This window comes from Choristoneura fumiferana, chromosome 10 (genome assembly GCF_025370935.1).
Source record: "Choristoneura fumiferana chromosome 10, NRCan_CFum_1, whole genome shotgun sequence".
NCBI classification, from domain to species: Eukaryota; Metazoa; Arthropoda; class Insecta; order Lepidoptera; family Tortricidae; genus Choristoneura; species Choristoneura fumiferana.
The window spans coordinates 12,722,523-12,749,075 of NC_133481.1; the positions used below are offsets into that span (position 1 = coordinate 12,722,523).

General features: G+C 38.6%; 1 protein-coding gene and 1 pseudogene across 1 annotated transcript in view; one reads left to right on the plus strand and one right to left on the minus strand.

The window, feature by feature from the left end:
- Nucleotides 1-26,553, minus strand: part of LOC141432119 (limbic system-associated membrane protein-like) — a 176,666-nt gene that overhangs the window by 141,534 nt on the left and 8,579 nt on the right. The gene's annotated exons all lie outside the window — the stretch shown is intronic.
- LOC141431688 (uncharacterized) lies at nucleotides 1,690-2,373 on the plus strand (annotated as a pseudogene).

Consider the following 26,553-nt stretch of genomic DNA (forward strand, 5'->3'; position numbering starts at 1 on the left):
ACAACACGATCAACCGAACGAGAAGTGCCAGTTTTTGCCGTGGAGCGAAACATAAGTTGTCAGAGTGTAAGCAATTCAAAAAGGCGCTTCGTAAAACAAGATGGCAGTATGTCAAACGCCATGGCATTTGCTACAAGTGCCTAGACTCGCGGCACAATAGAGAAACTTGCCCTGCACCTGTAGATAAAGATAACTGTGAAGCGCATCATAAATTGCTACACTTCATAAGCAGCGACGTGCGCCGAGCGAATATCGCACACCGAGCCATCCACCGAGCAGCGCGCCGAGCCGCGCGCCGAGCCCCGGACGTGCCGGTGCTGCTGGCGCGCCTGCGGCCCCGCCCGGCGGCTCCGCGCGCCGTCGCGGCCGCCCGCCGCCCCTGCGGAGTCGTCGCAAATGTGAAACGCGAGCGAATATAGAGTGTTGCTAAAGTTGTTCCTATTCGTATTTATACATCTGACGGACAATCAATAAACACTAGGTGCTCTACTCGACGACGGCTCGACGGTGACCATGATCAGTGCCGACTTGGGCGCGCGGCCGGGCTGCGCGGCCACCGAGAGACAATGCGCGTTTGCGCCTTGGAGGACAACGCCGTACGGTGTGAAAGTACAGAGTATTGAATATTGAACTCTCGGGTATGGACAATAAGACTTATAATATTAAAGCACGTAGTGTTACCACCGAGCTATCTTTACCGATTCAAAACTTAAGTATTGTCGACTGTAGTAAATATCCCTATTTAGAAAACATTAAAAATCAAATGTGTAACGCCGATGTCAAACCGAAGTCTTAATAGGCCAAGACAACTATAGTTTATTGTTACCGTTACAATAGTGTTGGGCAGTACAGGCGAGCCGTCCGCTACTCTCACCCCATTAGGTTGGTGCATTCACGGGAACGTGAGTGTCCCTCGCGCGGGGGCGGCGCGGGCGCGGTCACGCAGGCGGCGCTGCTGGTGGGGCCGGGCCCGCGAAGCGCCGCGCGCTCCGCGACCTGCACGACGAGGTGCGCCGTTCGTTCGCAGTGGACTCCATCGGAGTGGCAGGTAAGCCGCGGCAAAACAGGGACGATGTGAGCGCGTTGAACATCGAGCAGACGGCGACGCTTGTTGACGGGCGCTGGCACGTCGGCCTGCCCTGGCGACCCCGATGCTCGATGCCAGACTCGTATCCGAACGCGCTCTCAAGAGGCTGAACGGAATCGAAAAGGAAAATGCAAAAGGAGGACCGGATACGCTCAGAGGTACGCCGAACGCGTGGATCATTTATTTGTAAATTCCTTTGCCAGGGAGCTACAGGACACTCGACGCACCGACAGGACGTGGTATTTGCCACATTTTGGCGTAGATAATGTCAATAAAAAAAAGCTGCCTTGGTCTTCGACGCCGCAGATACGACTGAAGGTTTGTGTCTTAACGATTATCTGCAAAGGGTCGGATCTACTCTGCTCGCTATTTGGAATTATGCTGCGTTTTAGAGAAAATAAAGTAGCTGTAACGGGAGACATTAAAGACATGTTCCTCAGGGTAAAGATCCAACCACAAGACCAAAACGCACTTCGATTCTGTGGCGAGACAACCCTACTGGCCCAGTGAAAACTTATGTAATGACATCCCTAATATTCGGCGCAAAATGTCTCCGTTCGTTGCGCAATTTATTAAAAACAAAAATGCATTGCGCTACGAGTCGTCGTCGCCGGCCGCCGTAGATGCTGTAGTCAATTCTCATTACATGGATGACTACATCCAGAGCCTGCCCGACGAGGCCACGGCCGTCCAGATGGTACGGGACGTCACCAACATACACAAGGAGGGCGGGTTCGAGATCCGCAACTGGACCAGCAACAGCCTTGCTGTCCTAAACAGTATACCGGAAGAAACTTTAGGTACTGCAGCCGTACGATTCAAAATTGACCAGCAGTATGAAGGTGAGCGCACGCTTGGTTTGTTGTGGTACCCAGGTACGGACGAGTTGGGGTTCGATGTCTCGTTAAAACGTATTCCTGATTGCATAATTCAACACAAGCAAAGGCCGACAAAAAGAATAATGCTTCGTGTTATAATGTCAATATTTGACGTTTTTTGGGTTTTTGTCGCCCTTTATAATCCAAGGTCGGATTATGCTCCAGGATACGTGGCGTTTAGATATCGGATGGGATAACGAAATCCCAAATGATATTTACAAGAAATGGTGTGAGTGGATCGAACTCCTTAAAATTATAAATAAAATACGTGTGCCTAGGTATTATTATAGTGCGAGCGAGATGGAGAATAAACTGGTCGCTGACGGCGCGAGCGCCTTCCCGCAGCCCTTCTGCTACGAGCGCTACGACGCAGCCGCGCGTAGACGCCTACGCCGCCGGCGAAACTAGTGCTACGAAGCCCGCGCGCGCTCACCGACACCGCTGCCTGCTGCGAATGCTAAAAGTAAAAATGCAAGTTATATGAACTTAGAATTACACGTGTTTAGTGATGCCGCAGTTAAAGCAATGAGCGCGGTCGCTTATTGGCGCTGGTACGACGAAGGTGAAATTAAAATAGCATTTGTAGCTAGTAAGTGTAGGGTTGCACCGTTAAGCCCCTGACAGTGCCTCGCTTAGAGTTGCAAGCGGCGTTATTAGCGGCACGGTTGGCTGACGCTATTCAGAAGGCACATAAGCTGGACGTCGCGCGGCGTTACTTTTGGTGCGACTCGACCACCGTGTTGCATTGGTTGAACAACAGCTCCCGCAACTACAAGGCATTCGAAGCAAATCGACTAGGCGAGATCGATGACCTTACTAGTGTATCGGAATGGAGATATGTCCCCACTAAATTGAATGTGGCCGATATAGCTACCAGGGAGGTATTTGACTACAATTTATTTTTTAAATGACTGGTTTAAGGGTCCTCAATTTTTATATTCGGATGAACGCTATTGGCCAGTAAATTTCTTAGAGCCTGAAAGTAAAGAGGTATTTTCTGGGTATGTAAATACAATCGAATTAAAGGGGTCAGAATTACCTGTACCTAACCCTGATCGATTTTCATCCTGTTGCGGCTGCTGAGGTCCACTGCTGCTGTCCTAAAATTTATAGGTAAGTGTAGGAAACTTACCTGCGTTGACGACGACTGCGCAAGCATGGATCGCGCCGAGCGGCTACTGCTGCGGCACGCACAGGCGGAGAGCTTCGGTAAGGAGATCGCTGAAATAAAAAGGAATAAAATGATATCGCGGGATAGTAGGCTACTCACCTTGTCGCCCTATCTAGATGAAGATGGCCTCCTGCGTGTCGGCGGCCGCATTGATGCTGCTCCAGAAGTCGCCCTGGAAACGAAAAGACCGTTCATTCTCGACGGGTCACATCCGACGACGAGGCTGCTGGTGCGGCACTACCACGTGAAGGCAGCGCACGGTCAGCCCGAGTCCATCGTCAACGACCTGAAACAGAAATATTGGGTAATTAGATTAAGACCGACTGTTAAGTATGTTGCATCCCGTTGCATGCTTTGTAGATTGAGAAAGGCTAAGCCGCAGATTCCAAGAATGGGTGACTTACCAGAAGCGCGCATGGCTCATCACCAGAGGCCGTTCACCTTTTGCGGAGTGGATCTGTTCGGCCCCATGGAGGTCGTTGTGGGTAGGCGTCGCGAGAAAAGGTATGGAGTTCTCTTCACTTGTCTTACGGTTCGCGCTATTCACGTCGAAATAGTGCACTCACTTACTTCAGACGCACTATAATGGCTCTTCGTAGAATGGCGTCTAGACGCGGCTGGCCTCGATTTGTCTATTCAGACAACGGCACTAACCTGCGAGCTGCTGACAAAGAACTTAAAAAGTCCATGGAGGAGATAGATAATGAGGCAGTGAAGACTGAAGCTGTCAATAATGGCGCACAATGGACCTTTATCCCGCCCTGCAGCCCCCATTGGGGGGGGCGTGGGAGCGCCTTATTAGAAGTGTCAAGACCGCCCTGCGCGTGATACTAAAGGAACGTGCACCAGAGATGAGGTCTTGGCTACGCTGCTCACCGAGGTAGAAGGTATTGTTAATGGCCGACCTCTTACTCACGTCTCCGTAGAGCCTGGCAGTTCTGAGGCGCTTACGCCTAATCATTTTTTAATAGGATCCTCATCGAATTTGCCGCCAGCTGGTATGTTTAACGACGCTGATTTGAGTTTAAGAAAAGGTGAGAACACGGCCCAGAGGTTAGCCGACATGTACTGGAAGAGATGGCTGAAGGAGTTTCTGCCACAACTGCTGCCGAGAAAGAGGTGGCAGCAGGAGCAGAGGTCTCTCCGTCCTGGTGATCTTGTGCTGGTCGTGGACCCCGACTCCCCACGCAATGTCTGGCAACGAGGTAAAATTTCGAAGGTTTTTCCAGGAAGAGACGGGCGAACGAGAGTCGTCGAGATCTCTACTCAAAGCGGCACGCTGCGCCGGTCAGCGTCTCGCGTCGCTCCCCTGCCTTTGGTAGAAGAGTGCTAAAGCACTGGGGGGGCTATGTTAGCGACGCGCTCGGCTGTACTTGCCCTATGTTGACAGTGTGCGCCTGCTTTGGAAACGTCGCCGTCAGCGAGTGGTTTTTGTTCTAAAATGTCAGGCTACCGAGCGCCGCTTCCCAAAATTGTGATAAATCGGGCTTGAGAAATAGGTACTTTTAATATCCTAGGAGTGTTCTCAGTGTTATAGCTATCTTCATTACAACCAGTGCACCATATCTACACTTACTTTGGGACTAGGTCAATTGGTGTGAATTGTCCCGTGATATTTATTTATTTATTTATGTAATAAAAATAAGCTTTACGATCACTAAATTTATGTGTATAAATAAAAAAATAATCAAATCACAAATAGGTAATAGGTAGATTGGTACAGTTTACGGAATAAAAATACAATTAAAATAGTGCACTGCACCTGAGGCAAGCCCAAAAATATTGAAAAATGTAAGTTTAAACCTTCACCAATATAGGTTGGCACCAGAAAAACACCAAATCGTTAAACCATTAGCATAATATTGTTTTACCATCACCATTCAACTCAGTTAATCAGACAATATTCAAACAAATCAATCTCTCCATTTGATTAACGAGTTCTCAATCGATCAAGTTGAAAAACGGAAAACAGTTCATTGAGTGTCTCAACCCCTGGGGAGCAGGATAATGTCGTTTCGGTCTGTTAACCATTTTCGTGGCATTTATAACCTAATGATGCAGCTTTTTCTACGAGCGGTCAACGTTATATCTCAGGTAATCCACTGTAATAAGTTGCCTTAGTTACGGGAAACTAAGACTCCCTAAATATATTTGGCGAGTGGCAGCCATTTTGGCTGTTGCTATTAGGTAGTTGATACTGATATCGAACTCCTGGTAATCTTTTTCAGTAAATCCAAAGGAAGGGTTATGATTTTAGCTGTCCATGTTTTATGTACTTCTAATTCTACTGGTTTGGATAATGATCTTGACCTTTATACGTTCCCCTGTTGGCTTGAGCCGTTATTCCCACGCGGCCCCGGTGGGGATGGGGACCTTCACACATACCACTGAATTTCTCCGCAAGTGTGAGCAGTTTGCGCAGGCAGAAGTTACATATAGCTTAGTGGTTTGGGATATGGCTTCTCAAACAGAGGATCGTGGGCTCGAACCCAGGCTCGTATCTCTGAGTTTTTTGGAATTTAATGTGCAAAATTACATTTGAAATTCACAATGAGCTTTACGCGGAAGAAAAACATCGCGAAGGTGGTTTGGCTACCTTGCTAAAATTACGTCTGAACAAGTTGAATTATTTGAATCAGATCTGGAATTCAGTAACTTTGAAGTAGACGCCAGATTCTCTCGAAATTGATAAATATTCATTGAAAAAACATATTGAGACGGAACTTATAAAGGTTTTATATTTGCCGTGACACAGGCCGATGGAATAGAATATTAAATTTCATTTACCTTAGATATTTTAAAGCAATACAAGACATATTGTAATATGTACCTATATGTATGTAAGCTGATTATATTATAAAAATATAGAAACAAATACGATTAACAGAACGGGACTAATCTCGACTCCCTATTAAGTTGACTACTAACCTTTGAGTGGATGAGAGGAGCACTCAGTTGGGACCGACAAAGAGTGGGTAACTCAACAACTTAGTAGAAAATACAATTATTAAATAAACTATTTACTTAATTTTATATTAATTTACATTAAACATGGCGTTCACATCCATACTACGTACCTTAACGTTAATAACGAAGTCCAATAGCCTTGTTGCTTTCAACGTACGAAATATTAAAAAACTTTTTAATTGAAGCCAACGAAGTTGACGAGAGGTCGACGGGGCGTTAGTTCTGGTAAAAATTCTATCCAGATCAGCGTTTGTGCCAATATGACAAACTTTTCAAAGTGTATGAGGTTTTAAAAAAAACACTTGCGAACCTAAGATGCTGTGCAAATTTTTAAGTAGTTATCTATGAATATCGAATTTACACAAGTAGGTATGCCAATTTATGTCAATAGCAGAGCCCGCTACTGAGCATAATAAAAATAAAATAAGCGACAGTAACAAAATAAATGATAATAATAATGTACGAAGTGTGGAAGTACTATAACATTTCTAACCGACTTCAAAAATATGAGAGAATTTGAAAGAATAAATCTGACATGTCAATATATTCATACTTTTTAGTAAAATAAGCGTAATAATAAACATTATCACCAAATTTCAAGTTCATATGTCCATGGAAAGTTAAAAAAATATTCGGTACAAAATTTTGTAAAAGGAGTTCAACTTGGTGGCTTCTCATTCTTTTGTTTTCCATTATTTTTTAAAACAAAAGTATATTGTTTATCTTCTTAATAAGCTCTAAACAATGATATCTTATTCAATGGGGTAGGTAATTTTTTTATATTCGCACCTTCCAGCTATATGGGAGCCCTCCTTAAAGTTATTTAAAAATATTTTTGTGTAGCTTTAAGTAAACAAGATATTTTTACACTGTGAAATTTTGAAGAATGTAGCTCCAACCGTTCGTCTGTAAAACTTGTGTTAGAGACGGTCAGACGGACGGACGGATCCTTGAGTGTCCAGACAATAGGGCTCTATTTGAAGATTTAGGTACGGAATCGTAGAAAGATAGTAAGAAAAAAGTTACTTTTAAAAGTTAAGTTATTACCTAAGGCACATCATTCTTCTGTCCAAATTTAAAATTAACCATCTTGATATTTGCAAGTTCTGCGTATCTTATTTTTCACCCATCTGATCGAGGTCAGAGGATTTTATCATCCCCTATGGAGGGTGCGTTGGCGACAGGCTGGCGCGCCGCTCCGTCGCCCGTGACGTCGCGGGCACGATCGATGCCAGCAGATGATCGCCTTACGATCCTGATGTCCTAGTAACTCACCAGTATCTTGGCTTCTACAGATAACTTTTGTAATGAGACATTTCGGGATTTTTAAAATCTTGTAACCCTAGTAACGCACCAGTATCATGGCTTCTCCAGATTACTATAATTGTGATGAGACATTTCGGGAATTTAAAAGGTTCGAAGCCCTAGTACTTACTTACCTAACTCACCAAGGTCTTTACTTCTACAGATTAGGTACTATTGAGATGAGACATTTCGGGAATTTTAAAGTCTTCTAGCCCAAGTAACTCACCAGTATCTTGGCTTCTACATATTACTATTGAGATTAAAGATTTGGGGATTTTAAGTTATCCTGCACTGCACTGCACTGCACTGTTGCACTGTTGTGTTTCGGCGTGGAAAGTAAGACAGCCGGTGAAATTACTGGCACTTGAGGTATTCCATCTTAGGCCTCTAGGTTGGCAACGCATCTGCAATACCTCTGGTGTTGTTAATGTTTATGGGCGGTGGTGATCTCTTACCATCAGGAGAGCCACTTGCTCGTTTGCCATTCAGTCGAATAAAAAAAAGCCTATTTAGGTTACGCGCTAGTCAACCTTGAATGGTCTGAAAGTTGTTGGTCAACTATATTTTTTATCTAATGCGGTTTTAATTTGTTTTCGTTAACAGTACGCTTGTTGAACAAAATGTAAGGTTTTTTAGAACGAAAAATATTTCTTGATCCCAGAAGGGACCTTTTGGTTGTGTTATTGGGTACCCATTCATCTAATTTATATCTTTTGATTTAGTTGCCTTTAAATTTAGATTTTTTCCCTTGATCCAAGGGTTAGTAGACCTGGGCATATTCGTCATTACACTCAGCTTCACGAAGCAAGTGAAAACCACCCACGTGTCGCTTCCACGTGTTTCTGAAAAATGGGCCTTGACAGATGGAGGACGGCCTACACAGTGATCCTGTAAGAGTTCCGTTTTTGGCGACCGAGCTACTGATCCCTAAAAAGGCTTCAGACTTCAGATAATAAATCTTCAAGAAGTAAGTAAAAAGGCATAAAACTTAAAGCCTACAATGTAATTACGAGTACGCGAAACCAAAGCAGAATAAGCAAGTTCAAAGTAAGGTGAGAGTTGCTCGGTGCACTACCAATATTGCACAAGTTTCAACTTTCAGGGCCGTAGGCGTATAAACTTTGAGCTGTAGGTACCACTGCTAAAGTTAGACAGATTTATTTACAAGTTTTATACCAATTTCGGGCGCGTTTAACACGCTATCTTTGCTGACTAAATGTAGTTCAAGGTTTCGAGCTAACTGTTGTGTTTTTCTAAATTGGTCAAGTACGAGTTGGCCCGAATTTGAAAGCCTTGGAGTACTTTTTAGACCTGAGCTGATGAAAAAGGCTTTCGAATTGCTATTCCTTTCCCAGTCTTAAAAGAGCCATTGGTACTTATGTAAATTCGATGACGATATGATAATCTGGTAAGGAAATGATGGTGGCCAAGCCAGCACCATTTTTGCAGGACAAAAAATTCAATGGTTAATGGCATCGACTTGAAACTTGCTATGAATAATTATGTACCTACCTAGTTTGGCTGGCAAATGCATGGTCAGTCAGCAAAACCTTTTATTATTTAAAAATGTTTTTTTTTAACAAAAACTTTAATATGTTATAGTACAAATTTAGTTATTACAACATAAAGCAAAAATAGACACTTGCAAATGGTCATCATCACCATCATCATCATGTCAGCCGAAAGACGTCCACTGCTGGACATAGGCCTCCCCTCTTCCTTCTCCTCCACTCAGGCTGGTCTTGTGCTTACCGCATCCACCGCGATCCCGCGGTCTTAACCAGGTCGTCGCTCCATCTTGTTGGAGGCCTACCAAAAGCTACCACCAGGTACCAGACAGGTACCAGGACCGGTCCGCGAACGCCATTTGAGAACATTCTGACCTGCGCCCGCCCACTGCCACTTCAGTTTCGCAATTCTTCGGGCTAAGAATTGATTGCAAATGGTAACCCAGTGTTAACGCCACAAGGTCCCAAGAAATAATACCACTGTCTTCTGAATCACTTCACTTTAATACTGCTAATTAAGAAGATACAGTACTGTGGATTACTAGGATAAAAAACGTAGACCTTCGTCGGTCATGCCATGAAAACAAGAAAAATCTTAAAAGCGTGATGTAGAATGGTGACTGCACTTGATAGTGACATCTCACGGGTGGAAATTAAACTAAAAATATATAAAATATGTGCAACTAGCACCATCTATAAAGAGGTTGTAAAACAGAACTACAAAATTAGTACATCTCACACCATCTGTTAAGAAATTATGTAACTAAAATATGAAATGTATGTAAAACGGTTAAACATACCGCCCGCCAAGGACAAACTGCGGGACTTGTCCTTTATGACAAACTCAATGTACAGATAGAACAATGAAAAGTAAATAATTTTGGTTATCAATCGGCTTATGTTAACAATAAAATATCAATAATTCAAACTTAAATAGGTTTTTGTTGATCATACAAATTGCTGCTAACTCAGTAGGTAACTTAAAAACATATTCCTTTTAGAACATTTCATAAAACATCGAGTGAGAAATCTGCATTTCAATATTAAGTGACTTGCAGTTGCACTTATATGTATACATATCTAAAAACATACTAACTATAACTAGATAACAATAGCAAATATTTTTCAATTAACAAGACAAATAGGATTCCTTTATATTTTAGTCTAGCGACCTGTATAATTCCGTCCAGTCCAGTATATTTGTTAATAATGAGACCGTCCAACCACTTAGCTAGAGAATAATCGTTTTCTTTTATTAACACGATGTGAGTGACAGTGGATTCAGGTGTCTGATGAGCCCATTGATACCGGTGGTAGAACTGCATCAGGTATTTGCACGACCAGTGACGCCCGAAATCTTGGACCACTGCGTGAGTCAGCTGCCATCTTCTTAGGCTGCTAGTTTTGTCACTTTTAAAATCACTCGTTGGTGACAAAACAATTGGGTGTTCCATTTTCTCACAGATATTTGCATGTTCGCCTACTCGCATTACTCCTGTTTCATCAAGGACTGGATTTACCGAGGTAAGTGTACTGTTCTTATTTACTAGTTTATTCTTTTTCACAATCTTATTTACATCTTTAAGTTGTTCCTGTTCTACTAAGTTTATGTTTGTGCCTGCTGCTTTTATATCTTCAACTGCTTTACTGGTATTTATACAATATATTTTATTACTTTTCTCTTCCAACCTTGTTTCATGTACTGTATATTTTTTATGATTTATAATTTTCTGTTTTAGACAACCAGGATCTTCCTTCCAGAGCAGCTCTTCCAAGGATCGGTAAGTACTTCTCAACGCGCAGTCAGCAAGAGTTTCTTCGGAGGTGACGTGACGTGGTTCTATTGAGGTATTTATAACAGCATTGTTTTCTTTCTTTTTACAAATCTCTTGCATAAGTTCGCTATCATTAGCTTTCAATTTTCGTAACTCAGCTCCGCCTTTTGCTAATAAATTGTTTAATTCTCCATTCAACTTCTTTCCTTCATTTACAGGTTCGCAGCCAGTTTCCTGGTTCGCACAAAATTGGCTCACTTCCAGAGGAAAGTCATCACCTTCATTATAAGTGATTTTATGTGAAGATGGTACCTTAAGATATGGAACGGATGCGCTAAATATTTTCTCGCGTATCTTTTCTTCATCCGTAAACCTTTCAGTCAGAGATTTTACTCGACTATCAGCCTCAAGTTCTCTGAATTTATTAAGTAACTCGTTTTTGACGTGAATGTGATTAACGCTGATAGTGTTTTCTGGCGAAAGTTGTTTATTAATTGGACCTGACAAGATCCATCCCAAAGTAGTTTTTTGGGCGATTAATGCTTCTGGTGGTTTCTTCATTACACCCTCTTCTAAAATTTGTCCATAGACATCAGCCCCTAAGAGTAAATCAATTTTGTCAGGCTTATCGAAGAATGGGTCTGCTAGCTCAACATTCCGAAGTTCGGATGACCGTTCAACGAAGACTCTTTTTTCCGGCAGTGCTGATGTGAGTTTATTTAACACGAAAGCATTCACCGTATACTCAAATTTCGGATCATGAAGTGATTTAAACTTTACCTTTACTATTGACTTGGAAGCTAGTTTTGCACCCTCGTCGCTTCTTAAACCCGAAATTGTGCTTTTGTGTTTGATTTTCTTTAGTCCTAATAAATGGACTGCTGACTCAGTGATCAAGGAAGCTTGCGATCCCTGATCGAGCAAACACCTGAGATTAGTACCTGTTCCAAGTTTCGATTGTGCCTTAACTAAAGCCGTTGGTAATAATACCTGATTACGACTGGTCGAAACATGGCTCTTTACTTCGGTACTAATGGGCTCATCATGTAATGATGAACCTGTTGCGGCTGCGTCTACAGCCTCACCTGGCTCAGCTGACTGATTCGATCCTCCAGAATCAGTCTGTGAATTGGTATTCTTGGGATGTAGTAACGAATGATGTTTTTTTCTACATATACGGCATCTCGTGGATTGGCGGCACACAAATACTGTGTGATTGGGAGCTAAACAATTAAAACATAACTGACTAGACTGAACGAAATTACGACGGGCATCAACATCAATTTTAGAGAAACTCTTACAATTACCTATTTTGTGATCGTCGTAGCAATAGGAACATGACAAGGCAGCTGCATGATGAACTTTTGGATTGGTAGGAGCATTCGAGTCTCTATTAGATTGACCAGTGAAATCTCTATTTACAAAGTTGCTAGATTTGGAAGATCTGGGTTCTACAAACTCCAGTGCTCTAAACCGTTTTTCCAAAAAGTCATCAAATGCTTCGAAGGTGGGCAAATCATCTGAATCATCACTAGCTTTCAGTTCCCATTGCTTTGTGGTTTCAAAATCTAACTTTAGGCAAATAAGGTATATGACAATAGTATCCCAGTTGGACACATCGACACCAATATTTTTTAGGGCGTTTAGGCACTCGTTTGTCGTATCCAGCAGCTCTTTTATGCCGCTCGCAGACTCTGATACTAAGTTTCTTTGGCTCATCAGTCGTTTCAGTATATTGTTGGCTAGGTACTTTTTATTGTTGTATCTTCTTTCAAGCTGTTCCCAACATTTCGAATAATTCTCTTGAGTGATATCTACATGTCTCAATAGCTGTTCTGCTTCACCAGATAAATGACCCTTGAGGTAATGTAGCCGTTGGACATCGTCCAAAGACTCGTTCTTATGGACCAGAGCCACAAACAAATCGCGGAAAGTCGTCCATTCAGAGTACTTGCCGGAAAATTTCGGAATAGTGATTTCCGGCAATCTTATTCTCGGTTTGACGGTTCCTGTTGTAGTTTGGGTCACACTGGCAGCTTCAACGGTAGTCCTCAATTTGCTTAGTGCAGATGTTAATTCGCATTTGTAGTCAATGTACAACTCCTCTATCTCTGTGTACACGTCTTCTTTAAAATATGCATTTTCTTCAAAAAACCTGTCATCTGTTCCCATGACCATTTCATTGTGTGTTTTGTTAATTTCAGCCCATAACTGTTCCAATATTTGTAATCTAGTATTCAAATAGTCATAGGATTTCAGACGTTCCTTAGGGGATTTTTTGAAATTTGTTCTAGCTTTTTCCATACGATCTATCAAACTGACTTGAAGCTTTGCTTTACTTTCCATTGTAGTAGTTGAAAATAAAAGTGCAATTTATTCGAAAATATTCTAAGTCCAGGAAGTCGTGATTTTTTTTCTAAGTGTTTTAAACTCTAGCGAAATTGGGCATGGATTCCCCGTAGTTGCACTTTTAAGAGAATTATTCTAAGTCCTAGCAGATAGTTCTAAATTTTACAAGTCTTTAATTGCTTTACTTAACTTGATCTTCATTATCTGTACCCACAATTAATGATTAAAGCGTACTCACAATTGTCCTTGTTCACTCACACACAAACACTATTGATGACGTCTCGACGAGTAGATGACGCCACACGATGCTCCGCTGACGCCACTGTCCACTTTACCGTAGATATCCCGCTGCACCATCAGCACGAGCCGCTACTGCGTCGGTACTGCACCAACCCACGAACCCGTATCCGGCTCGAAGGACCAATGTTAACGCCACAAGGTCCCAAGAAATAATACCACTGTCTTCTGAATCACTTCACTTTAATACTGCTAAATTAAGAAGATACAGTACTGTGGATTACTAGGATTATGAGGATAAAAAACGTAGACCTTCGTCGGTCATGCCATGAAAACAAGAAAAATCTTAAAAGCGTGATGTAGGATGGTGACTGCACTTGATAGTGACATCTCACGGGTGGAAATTAAACTAAAAATATATAAAATATGTGCAACTAGCACCATCTATAAAGAGGTTGTAAAACAGAACTACAAAATTAGTACATCTCACACCATCTGTTAAGAAATTAGTAACTAAATATGATATGTATGTAAAACGGTTAAACACCAGAATAATTCAACTAATGCTGCCTGTACACTGAAGCGGAGCGAGGCAGCGGAGCAGAGCGAGGGGGTTATGCGGAGCGGAGTTGCAAAGGTGTGGAGCGAGATAGCGGAGCTGAGGGAGAAAGTAATGCAGAGCGGAATTGCAGACAGTTTTTCTATTTGCAAAGTTTCCCCGCTCTTGCTTGTGTCTCCGCTCCTCTTCGTCGCTCCGGTTTCAGTTTTGTATCAATTTATAAGATAGACGAGCGGAGATTTTATGCAATTCTATTAGTGGATTTTATTTCTCACTCTCCGCTCCGCTGCCTCACTCCGCTCCAATAGACAGACAGCCTTACACGCAACAAAAATAGGAAATCGGATCGGACGAACAACACAAAATTTTAAACTTGAAGCGCATACAGTTTTGAAACGAGCCAGAATTTAATTCGAAACGTCACAAATGAACCTTTGTGAAACTTCGATGGCGTAATATAATAAAGTGTTTGAAACACGCGTGAGCATCGCGATCGCGAACAAACCGACGTGCTTTGTGATTGCGCAAATTGCGAGTAATTTAATGAACATTGTAGGTACTTAATGAGTTGAAACATTCTGTCAATACTTACAGTACAGTACAGAAATAGCCCATCTAATAATCTTCTATATAACTATTACAGCACCCAGGACTTTTTAACCGACTTCAAAAAAGGAGGAGGTTCTAATGTTTCAATGTTTGTATTTTTTTATGTATGTTCACCGATTACTCAGTCAATTGAATACCGATTTTCAAAATTATTTTTTTATTCGAAATGTACTCTGAAATGGTACCATTGTCTCCAAGTCAAGATCTGATGATGGGATGCTAGGGAAATCGAGGGCAAACCTCGAATTTTATAGGCACACCTATGGCGATTTTGGTATTTTTAGCATTAAAATAAGCATTTACATTCAGAAGGTATCATTTGGTAAGCTGGACCGGATGAAGAAGACCGTAGATGGCCAATGGAACTCGTTAAAGCTAAGTAATGCTCGCGCATCTATAAACGATTATGATTAATAAACATAGAATATAAGCGACTAAGAAGAAGCTTTAAGTTAATGATTCTTTCGAACTGATCTGATGCTGAAGCCGGAATGTAGGCAACGGAACTCTATTATAAAACAGCGTAACTAAGCCGTGTTTGGGCTGTGAGATGTACTTTGGCTACGAATAACTAAAAAGAAATAAATAAAGAAAAATTTTAACAAAAAAGTAAAACCGACTCGGGTCGAGCTGAGTCACCGACTTCGAGCTAGTAGGTAAAAAAAAATACTTTCAAGGGTTTTGTAGTCGGTTCCATTTTTTGTTACTTTTAACGTAAACAAAACGAGTAATAATTACCTCGAGGTTTCAGCCACTTTGCAGTGGCCGTGGTCACAAGTAGACCGAAGAGTAAGATATCACGTTTGCTTAACAGCACGAGTCTTTCGAACTATCCGCACTTGGTTATAATTTGTACCGGCACCCGTATCTCGAACTGTCCACACTTGGTCGCGATTTTTTATCGTCTTCTATAAAAATCTTCAACGTATAGCTTGAGTACGATTTTATCGATTTCATTCATCTTTTTTTACATGACTGTTATGGCCGTTGCTAACCTATCTCACTAGAAAACATTGCAGTGCTTTATATTAAGACTATTCTACATAAGTATTTTAAACAGAGGTACAAAGCATACGTCATAAAAGGGTGACTCTTAAGCGGAGAACAAAAATTATAGTTTCTAACGCAGCGTTTCTAAGCAAATTCAAGGCATCAGCTCTTAAACCAAACAATTAAGCTGTAATTAATTAATGTCAGTTAATTTTAATTAGTAAAAATGACCTTCTTCATGACAAGTTCTGAAGATTAATGTACTCGAATTTGCTATTGTAAATGTAACGATTTAACATTTCCATCCAGCAAATACAAATACAAGATATGACCGTCCAACGGTTCAACGTAACTACGAGAACTAAGAGAGTAGAGTAACTACGAGATTAATTAATACTTAATTCATTAATTATAACAAAACCATTTACAAATTGCATAATCTTATGCAAGTAATTTATAAGTGCAGTAAAAATAAAAAATAAACTAAACAAAACAGTTGTAATGTAAAGAAATTAAAGAACAACACGTGCGATGACGTATATAAAACCCATTTACAAAGAAAACATTATTGATACAGGGCACGTAAGCGGTACTACATTTGCATTCCATTTATCAAAATTTACTGTTCTTAGGTTTAGTTCTGTACTCGTGACAATAATAAATATCAGATATAAAAGCCAGAAACTAATATCGGAGTAACACATGTTACCGTGTTGAACTTACACATGCTACTTTATTTAGACGAGCTCGAATAAATAGGTGTAGATGAAATCTTATTATGAAGTAAGTTACTGTGTTGGAAGATCTTATTTGAATTAAACTTATTAGTTTTTAAATAACTGTGCTTTATTTTGTTGTAGACAAGATTAGTTTCCACTGAGGTTTGTTTTGCTTTACCCATAAAGAAGGATAACAATCTAAATAATATCATATAAATATGTATGGATATAAGACCGTTTGCTAGGTACTCTTTTGTATAAAAACTATATTATTATGACTATGAACTTACACAGAAAAAAAATATTCCAGAAAATTGCATAAAGCCATGCAAAGTACAGAAATTCTTTGTTGACGAAATCGCTATCATCAGCTAGTCAATTAATTATTGATTCAATAGCCTTAATACATTTCTTTTATTGACAATTACAATAAATCATAAATTATACGAAACATGTACCTAATAATGTACATTCAACCAAACAATACCTACCTACATTAAAACAAAAATATTTGTCCAGACAATTCAGACAGACAGATTTCGTAAGACACACAATTTAAAGGGATAATATTAAAGGGACTATTGAATAACTTAGTTAGTTAAACAAAGATACTCTAATTTCTAAATTTGATGCTGCATGTTTTTGTATTGTATTGTAACTCTTTATTGTACATAAAACATATGAAAATTACAGTTAACAAGAGAAAGATATGTATAAAGGTGAACTTATCCCTTGAAAGGATCTCTTCCAGCTAACCTTTGCCCGATCGAAAGGACAACAGAAACAAGAGAAGACACTACAATGGAAAGATAAAAGGACCGAAAATTTTAAATTTTCTTAAACAATACACCAAAAATAAATAAATAAACACCTACACATACATATATGGGTACACACTAATACAAAACAATAAATAAACTAATATATCAATAGACTACATATAAACTACATGTAAATAAACATACCTACACAGAGAACACAACATCTATTTCAAAAAGAACTATCAAGCCAGTACGCCCTTAAGCGACTCCGCAGGGTGGCAACCGTCTGCGCCCGCCTGATGTCACTCGGCAACCGGTTCCACAGACTGACAGCGTGCAAGGAGAAGGATTTGGAGTACTTAGGATTTAGATTTAGTGACAGGGATAGCGAGAGAAAGATTAGCACTCGACCGCAACCGGTTCTCGGACCCAGCGGCCAAGTAATTAAATCTTTCTGAAAGATAGGATGGGGACTGAAGTTTGTTGAGGGTTGTTTTATGCCATTATTTATTTCCTTAAACAATCTACCTACTAAGTAGATTTTCGCGATAATGCATACAAACTAGATCATTCCCCTTTGTTCACAAAGCCAGTGCACTGTCTATGTATTTAAGCGCATATTGGAACAGCTAGCTTTGTTAGTCGCTCGTGGTCTTTGTTTTATATCGACGAGATAGGCCGTGTTATCAAACACATGGTCGTGTTAGATAGACTGAATTTTGGAATCCTGTTTCAAATGGCGTAGGTACTTTTGTGTTTACATTTACATATTTTCTTTTGTGACTTATTAGATAGGTATATAATACAATACGAAACTAACTGTTTAATGTTGAACACCTCCATTTTGGTACACTGAGAATAAGAACATAAAAAGATAGATTAGGTTCGCTATGAGTCTATGAATTATCGCTTGAAAGGAATATGCCAGACTACTATAGCTATTTACATTGTACAATCATTGAGTTAGACAAAAAAAAATAAGTATTTTTATCCTGCCTTATTTTTTGCCTTGCTCTAGATATTTAGGCATGAAAAAATAGATTCTCGTTTTTAAATGAACGACAGCTGCAGACTTCCTTGCTCTAGATATTTTGGCATGAAAAAATAGATTCTCGTTTTTAAATGAACGACAGCTGCAGACTTCCTTGCTCTAGATATTTTGGCATGAAAAAATAGATTCCGACAGCTGCAGACTTCCTTGCTCTAGATATTTTGGCATGAAAAAATAGATTCTCGTTTTTAAATGAACGACAGCTGCAGACTTCCTTGCTCTAGATATTTTGGCATGAAAAAATAGATTCTCGGTTTGCAATGAGCGACAGTAGTTGAAAAAAATAACACACACATTTACTCTTGTTTCTGCTACAGTTAGAGATAACTTTGAACTGGCCAAGCTCGGTTAGTTGATCTAAAAGGATTGAGTGGACAGGATTTCCCTTTGATGGCTGTTTACAGGTTTTATACTACACGATCCACTCGCTACCCACTACGCTATATAATAGGTATAGAACGCCTGGAAAAACTTTACGTTTTTGACGTGAAACGTCTTTAAAATCATACGGGTACACCTACTAGGTCAAAAAATCGAACCGTAACGAAAAGGTCTATATCGTCTTACCTTAATAATAACAAAACTATAAGTCATAGCAATGTGAATCTAAAGTCATTATTTTGCGTAGTTATAAACGAATTGACATCTCATCTGGGTAAGTAGTACGAGATATAAGAACTTAGTATATAATATTCATAATGTATACGCTCACTTTATACAAACTCGTTTAGTATAATGTTCACTGGATATAATGAACGAAAAGTAAAATATTTTAAAATATCTAATTTTGTAAGTTATAACGTTGTTTATTTAAAATATCAATTGATATAACGATCAAAGCTTATAATGTTCATAATAACTAAGGTTTAAAAATTATAATTCATTAAAAACTTTGATGCAAGTAAACAATCAAGCAAGCCATTCATTTTTTTCCTTCTGTTAAAAAAACCTAACATCAAAGGCTAAGGCGGGAGCTATGCTACGCTTCGGTCCCGCCTTAGCCTTCTGAACCTAACCTATCCAAGTCGCTTCTGCATCTCGCTTCTGCGTTTTTTTTTTTTCATTTTTAACTAAAAAATATTTTGTCACTAAATTACTTTAATGCTAACGTAGGTATAAAAATAATTGTCATAACATAAAATTATACCTACCATTGACCATTTTTTGATGACAATATTAAATAAAAATTATGTTCAATGTGATAGCATGAAATTTGAAATCAAGAAATTTTACAAGCACATCTAGATATGTATAGCGATTTTGGAATTTTCAACACCAAGTCAAGTTCTACAATATATAAATATCTACAAAAAACTTCGCAATACCTATGTCCAACTATTGTAGTTACGAGTATGCACTTTAACTACTTTTTACGTTTCAAAAGTTCCAAATGCCGATCAAAATTAGACTAATTTTGTATTAAGCCTTATCCAAAGAAATCATTTCATATTTAAGACTGTTTCAATACCTGTAGATTACTTTTTGAATTATTCAAAGCGGACATTCCATTCAAAGGATATTACTAATTTAAAAACATCAATCTGGTCAAAAAATGGATGAGATACAATTTACTCTACGACAATGCGCCCCGGATTTTCGCGGGTATAGTTTTTGGGAAAAGGAGTTGAAAAATGTTATTGATGGAAAATGTATTTTAAAATTTATAGATACCTACCCGTATTATCAATTGTATTAGGTAACTGTAATAACAGTACTACACAGTAAGGACCCACAATACAAAAATCATGGTGAACATAGTCGTTAGATTTTAAATAATGGTATTTTATTGGCTGGTAAGATGACAGAACGAGACAAATGGCATCCATAAAAGGTACCTAGTAAGTGCACTATTGTTTCCACTGTTACTATTTAATTTCCTCTCAGTCGAAGTGAAAAGCAGAGTGTATAACTTAGTGTTAATGAGTTTTTTCCTAAAAATAGTAGATTGTACAACAAGAGCATTACCTATTTTTCCCTTGACGTGTCTATCCACCCTCGCCATATTGGCTCGGGTTGTGATGTTGGAGGAGAACGGGGTGAACAGAAACACACGATGGTTGGGTTAACTCTGTTTAATAATCCAGTTGTATGAGTATATATAGGTATAACATATTAGTCATAATTATGGGTGGTCTTCACGTGGTTGGTGTCGAATGACAATCTCAGGATATATCCCTTATATGGTAGACATTCCTCCGTATATGGTATGGTGTCCTATTATTAATCTGATATTTGAATATGATACTTTATTTCAATTTTATGTCATATACCTACTTACTCTATACACTACAGGGTGTCTATAAGAAAGTCTCGGATAAAATGGCTCGATTTATGCTCTTGCTGTCAATCTATTTTTAACAGACTTCAAAAAAAAAGAGGGGGTTATCAAGTTGTTTGTATTATTTTTTATGAAAAAACTCATCAACAGTAAGTTTTTGAAAAGAAAATATTATTATATCGTACTTATATTAAGGTTTTGCTAAAAAATAATTTGTTTTTGACACAAGTTTTCTTATAACCTCCTGAGGCCCGACGTTAAATTTCTATTTTCATAATTTAAACCGAACACCAATCATGTGAAGTTCAATTTGTTTTATGTTCTCAAGTGAGGATGGGACGGGGGGATCCAGGAGGAACTACTTACAATTAATGATGTAGATCAGATTTTGAGCCATTGAAAATCAGCAATATCTGAAATATTTCCGTCGATAAGTTCTCTTTTTCTCCTGTTTGTAAACTGAGCAGATTCAAAAGGGCACCGTCCATTATTATGTATGAAGATTTTTATTGTTATCGACGAGGGCGACATCTGGCGTCACGCGCCGCCCAGCTGCGTAGCGAACTCTTTGCAAAACCATACGCGGACGTGTTCTATTGCCTCCCACATTTTATGCCCGATATTGAAGGGATGCAGAAATGTGATAGTGGATATCTAGGACGGATGAGAAAGTCACAGTTTGTACAAAATAAAACTTAGTGCTTAGTTAGTAAACATAATACATATATTTTTTTATTTCAACATGGTTATATTTTTATAAGAAACGGTAAATTCTTTAAACATTTTTTTCTCGATTTCGGTGGGCAATTTTTTTTTACTTTTGGTAAAAATTATCACTATTTCAGATACTCCTTGGCATTAGGGTTTTAATGATACAAGAAGCACCCTTTAAATTTAATAACTAAGTAGCTATGCGACATTGAAATAAAAGGCGCCACCGAAATTACAATAGTGGTGTATTTGTAAAAACCAAGTAAAATATCTTATAAAGCGATGCTTATAAACTTTCACATTTAGGTACCTAATGTAATAGATAATTAAGATTTTTGTTTAAGTATAATTGTTTTTTTTTATATTATTTTGTACTTTTCTTTCATGATACTACTAAACCAGCTCTATCAAACTCTACTTTTACTGCATGGTGTTATGATTACGAAGAACTAAGCTGAAAACGTTAAAATATGTGTGTTATTTAGTTGTGGTCTACGTTATTACGTTAATAAGTGAAAATGACGTAAAGGTCTTAATTAGGTATAACCTAGTAATAAAAAGGTTTTGGCAGCATGAGGTAACGTTAACGAGTAAAAATTATGCGTAAATAGTTAAAATGAAGCATTACTTTTTCCAAGAAATTTAAAGTACCAGAATTCAATTTGCACCACCTGGACAACTACTAAATAGTTTCTATATAAAAAGTAACCTTACTAAGTAACTGACTGACACAACGTAAGGTCTAAATTACTCTGGCTACAGCCTTGAGATTAGGCAGACATATTCCTTGCGAGTCATAGAATTGCACACAAGGGATTTTCCAAAATCCTTACAGGATAGAAAATTAACCAATTTTTAACCCGCGACACAAAAAGAGGGGTGTTATAAGTTTGACCGCTATGTGTGTGTGTGTGTGTCTGTGGCACACTAGCTCTTAAACGATTTCTAGCGATGGTTCTTAGAATGTTTCATCAAAATCGGTTTAGCCGTTTTTGACATATTGAGCTTTGAAGTGACAAAGTCGAAGGTTTTCCAAGTTTTTGTTGGTTAGGTAATATTTATTGTTCCTGTTAAAGGCCATACTCTGTGTAATATACATTACAGCATATATTATGTATTCTTGCTTCTTTTGATAACAAAGTGAAACTTTTTTGCACTACAGCTCTTCAAATAAAGAGCAAATAATTAAATATAATTTACCTGGGATCGACCCGGCGCAACCCTTTTCTAGTTGACTTGTCTAAATGGGTAGTAACCGGACCCGTTTTAACCTGTTTAGTTACGTTTATCTTATTTTTGCTGTGTGCCACATAAGTAAATTGAAGCTGCTTTAACAATGTAAAGTCAAACAAGAATACTTTGATAATACGGCTGTCAATTGTGTTTCTTTGTTGTTTTTGTACAACGAAGGGTTTATAATATACAGTGGAGGAAACTGAATCGTGTACCAGAGTGAACCTTTTCATAATGAATTTTACTATGATTTCTTAGAAAAATGTGTGGGACGTCAACATGACTTTAGTAGCACAAAGGTTACATAATTTAGGTATATGATCTTTAAACTTAAGCACTAGAAGAGAAATCGAGAAAATTTAACATCTGATGGTAAGCAAGCACGACCCATCCGCTACACCAGAGACTTGTAGATGCGTTGTTGTTGATTCATCTGCCAGTAATTTCACGAGCCGTTTTACTCTTCACTCTAGAACACAGCAGCGCAAGCACTGCTGCTTGGCTGAAGAATTGAGGAGAGGGATTGTTAGATGATAATTTTTCCATAAACGTTGATTTTATTTTGGCCATATTCAAATCAGCAAGTATCAATCAAGACACAGCAGTGTCTGGCCAAATATTTAAAAAAAGCGATACTGCATTGGGTCTATTTACACGAACTATTTCATATCTCTGTAACTTTTCCCTATAGGTATTTACTAGGCAAGCGTTCTCCCTTGTAACACACTTCTATGTACGCTCAGGCGTGAAACGTGATAAAAAATTTCACGACCACAATCACGCCTTGGTTGGCGTTGGTATAAGTTGTTGCTTATTTACTTATGTACCTATTTATTATTTAGCAGATTCTGAAATCTGTATAAGTAAATAAAAAAATGTATTATAAGCAAAACATTGACTTAGAATAAGATTTCCGTTGGTTCCACACCAGTTTCACGTGCCAAGGTTCGGGGTAACAAACTGTTCACTTAATGACAAAAAGTACAGTAACCTGGGCAAAATTAATAGCAAGTGCGTAAATTATTCAACATAAAGACTGTACTGAAACAAATTTCTAGATCAGATCTAACAAATATACACAAAAAAAAACATAAAAATCGGTCAAGTCGTTTCAGAGGAGTTTGGTCACAAAGAACAAAGACACGATAATTTTATACAGGTAAGTTTATGATGATGCTCGTATTAACTAGTGTTAAAGCCTGCCGAGTAACTTTTGCGTGTAAACACAAAACACGTTATACATCTAAAACGACGCCCGCATTTTCACAATTTACCACCTTTTCCTAAACAAAAGAGGCAATCTAATTAGGGTCCGAAACCGGGACCCCCCCGAAAATGGTGCCCTGAATAATTCTCACCTGCTGCGGTAATTAATTACTTTAGAGAATGATTACAACAGATTGCCTCCCTTGTTTCCTCGTGTGTGATAAATATACGTGTGTTAATTAATAACTGCCGGAACATAACGTTTGAAATGTTTATTCGTGGTCGTATTGGCGGTCGAATGGCAAAATAAGGGAAGTAACATACTCGTACTTTTGGTGATGGTTTGCTTTTCACAGAACAATAATTAATTATGTATAGTACCTATGTGTGTTCAAGTTAATTACTAGCACATGAGTTATACTTAGCCTTCTACTAGGCAGGCGATATTTCTGCAACCTGTCCTACTTGTTAGTTTTTCATCCAGTCTTATAAAAAAGGCAGCACTTAAATATAAAAAAAATGTTTATGGTTCTATATACAGCGTGAAACATTGAACGTGAATCAAAATTAGTGTTTCGTGCTCAATTAATGCTGGACAATATACTGCATTAACTGAGCATGAAACCCTAGTTTTGATTCACGTTCAATGTTTCAACCTGTATGATGTCCTTACACAAGCAAATCGCAAAGAGTTTGAGAGCCATAGAAATTAGTTCTCGTGACTACGAGTATAAATATGAATCATATTTGACAGAATGTAATAATTCCAAAAAAGTGACACTCGACATTTTATTTTAAATACGAATAAATTGCTTACATGAGCTTAGTAATTATTACAGGACGCGGCAAACTTTGTACAAAGTCTACACTTGGGCATTATTGGATAGTCCAAAACAACTACTTCCAGCCGTTAACCGTCATTGTCTGCCTTTGTCCAACACCTCTTAACGACTGGTACATAGTTGTAACACTTGTAATAAAGTGCCCGAATGCCTAACTTTATTACAATGGGTCAAGGGGCAAACGGCTGATCTAAGCGTTATTGAGTCAACGACGTCGCCAACGTTCATAAAGTTCACTATTTCTATGTTTCAAATAAATATTTTATCTTTTGTACAAAATACTCAAATGAAAACGTCGGAAAAAATGTAAACGAGAGCATTGCTAGTCGCCTGTAGATACTTATTAACAATGCGCAACTAGACAATACATCAAAAAGTAAGCCATGAGTCTCGTCTCAAAGACAAACTTTACAATACTTTATTGAAAGCATAGCGAGCAAACTATGGGTACGTTTTTTGATCTACAGTCATAAATAACAGTGTGTAAGATCTAATTTATAACGTTTTTTGTGCTTGAAAGGGGGATAGTTTGATATTTTCTAGGAAGTAATTAACGCATTTAACTGATTTTAAATACCTACGTATACCTACCTTATTAAATAATAGTTCATTAAATTGCAGAAACTTTGGTGTGTTTTTAAAGCGGCGAATACGTCGAGAGAGCCAAGTATTCCAAAAGTTATCTTCATTTCCTTTGTTTTGTCAGCGTTTATATAGGTTCAGTTTTCTTCCCAGTTATATGTAGTTCACTTCAACTATCTCTGTATTGTAACGGAATCTTTGAACTCTATTTTCACCCATTTCTTATTGTGGTAGGTACCTATTGTCACGAAACTTGCCAACCAACCTTAGTTCTGTTGATCATAAAATAAATAATGAAGGTAATATCGAGTTGATGTGAATTATGGAGCCGGAAGCCTAGGCACTGGAACTCATAGACACAACAACGTAACCTCCCCGTGTTTTGTTGACTTGCTAGAATATTCTTAAGATGGACTTTCACCTAGAATGACTTCCTGCCAAGATTCATGCGGCGCATTTTTCTTGGCAATAATGGTCTTTTCGAAAGCGCTGGTACTATAAAAACCGGCCAAGAGCGTGTCGGACACGCCCATATATATTGAAATAGTTGTCGCTCGATTTTAACCATTTTTAGCCACGGCACTTTAAAGTAGAATATTTCGCAAACAGATCACTTAATCGAAAAAAAGACCTATCCAACGATATCCCACACCATAGAGTTATGTGAGAGAAAAAAAACACCCCCACTTTACGTCTAGAGGAGGTATAGTCGCTATCAGATATTTCGGAGCGGCCAAGGTGATCAAAAATATCGGAACATGCACTCTTTGATAAAGGTATTACAGTTCATGTATCGATGCTTTTGATCACCTTGGCGGCTTTGGCGGCCTAAAAAAAATATTTTTCCGTACATTTTTTATGTCACTTGCCAGCATGGTTGCTACATATATCCTTGCAAAATTACAGCTTTCTAGCACTGATAGTCTCTGAGCAAAGCTGCGGACGGACAGCCGGACAGACAGAGATGGCGAAACTATAAGGGTTCCGTTTTTGGCATTTAGGCTACGGAACTCTAAAAAGTGACATGTAAAATAGCCTTTTGTGGCCTACTTACGGAATAAACGCGTATTGATTTTTGAATGGTATATGGTCTGATGATGGAGCAGTTAGACAGGTTTACTGGTTTAGAATTAAAACGTATTTTTAAATTATAGTATTATAATATAATATAAACAGTATTATAATAATTATATTTAACATACCAGCTTTTGCACGCGGCTTCGTCCCTGTGGAATTCGGTTATCGCGCGCTGTTCCCTCGGGAACTGTGCACTTTCCGGGATGGATAAAAAGTAGCCTATGTCACTCTCTGGCCCATAAACTATCTCTACCTATGCCAAAAATCACGTCGATCCGAAGACGGACAAACAGACAAACACACAAATACATACACTTTCGAATTTATAATATTATGTAGTATGCATTAATGAAAGTTTGAAGTACCAAAACCCTTCTTTAACTTATTTTTATTAGGTATTGTATCTATACTTGTTGTCCAGAACAGATCACTTTTAAGGGATAAGATCGCCTATTGTCTACCCTACATTTTTCCTTTTTGTAAATGTATTGGAATGATTTGTTGTTTTTAATAAAGATTATGTGTATATTAATTGTAACGAATGGTAATCCGTCAAAAATAAATAGGTGTGCTTAATTTAATTGTTCTTCCGCCAGGATGTATCCATTTTAAATACTGACCATAAACACATAGGTATATGTTGTATTTGCGTAAACAT